The sequence below is a fragment of the Lipotes vexillifer genome, unplaced genomic scaffold (assembly GCF_000442215.2).
Source record: "Lipotes vexillifer unplaced genomic scaffold, Lipotes_vexillifer_v1.1 scaffold2745, whole genome shotgun sequence".
NCBI classification, from domain to species: Eukaryota; Metazoa; Chordata; class Mammalia; order Artiodactyla; family Lipotidae; genus Lipotes; species Lipotes vexillifer.
Window position 1 is genome coordinate 51,876 of NW_006791936.1, and position 1,565 is coordinate 53,440.

Here is a 1,565-nt window from a genome sequence, read left to right on the forward strand (position 1 = left end):
CTAGCCACAGGACCATGTGCCCAACCACATGATACATCAGGCTCAGGCAGTTAAGGCAGAGTGCCACCTGCTGGGCTTTCCAAGCCAGTGCACTATTTCCAATTTTAGCAAGTTCTTCCCTCAGAAGTCTGGTTCAGACCCACATGGTGGAGGCCTCAGATGCCAAGGTGACCCTGGTGATCACTTCACTTCACTTTACAGGCAGAGAAACTAAGGACCTCAGCCAGTATGTTTTCTTCTGACAGCCTCTCAAGCTGGGCCACACTACCCCTAGAAGGAGGGACCAGCTACTTCACCACTGGTGCCAGTACAATTCCAAGTTTCCCTTGCTGGTTAAATATGGTGGTGGGGTTCAAAGAAGACAGACAGGTTTGGGTCAGTGCATGGGGTGGGGAAGAGGCAAGGACTCTGTGTGGCTCAAGAAAGTCAACCAGATGGAGAGTGAGAGAAGGTTCTTTGCAATGGCTTCCATTTACTGAACAGTGACTACGTAAAATGCAAGACTCTTTACGTTGTTGTCCCCAGTCTCTGACGGAAAAGCACTACCTTCATTTAGCAAATGAGGAAACTGAAATCTAGAGAGGTTAAGTAACTTGCCCAGAGTCATGTAGCTGATAAATGGTGGGGTCAGAATTCAAACCCATGTCAATTTTGTTATAAGACTGAACTCTGCACTGTATCATGCCATCTCGCCCCCAAACCATAGACTCTCCATGCCTCTTGACTGCATCCTTCCTGCACAGGGACTGTGGATAGACAGGGTTCAGCATGCACTGGCCACATGGCATGGTTCTTTCAGGGAGTCAATAGACTACAGAATGAGGGCTTGCTGAGCAGACACCAGGTGTGTGCAGGGAGCAAAGCCTCGACTGTAGATGACCCCAGTCACATGTGAAACCACTGCCTCAGAACATCATGCAAGTCCTTCAGTGATGCAGCTTACATTGATGGAGGACCTATCAGTGCCAAGCCCTGTGTTTGGTGAAGAAACAGGCAATGAGTGGGGCAGGAAGACAAGTGACTGTGTGATTACAACAGAGCATGATACTCTCCAGCCAGCTAAAGGCAGCACTTGAAGGAAGCCTTAGGATATTTAAATCTCCCCTGGGGGTCACAAAAGTCTTCCAGACAAGCTGATATGGAGCATAGACCCCTGCCATCTTTTCCCTTTAAGAACCACTACTCCAACAAACCACCTTTTCAAAAGAGCAGGGAAGAAGTTATGAAGCACAGGTCTACCTGTGGAAAGCCTCAAAGTGCTGGAGTGTGCCCCTGGATTGTGAGGATATGGGGACCTCTGGCCCAACCTGGAGGTAGAAGGAGCTTGTAATCAGCTGCATGTGCTCCTTTGTCGACACCTGCAGGCGTCCTGAGTAGATGCCTGGCCTCACTCACCTCTTTACAGGGTTGCTGGTTCCTGCTGTCTGATTCTGTCTTTTCAACTTTCCCTTTCTCCATGACACCCACTCTGCAACCACAGGTCACTAGCCCCCTGGGATAGCAAAGCCAACATTCTACTATGAACTACCCCAGTCTGTTCTAAGGAGTGTCAAAATGAGCATCTT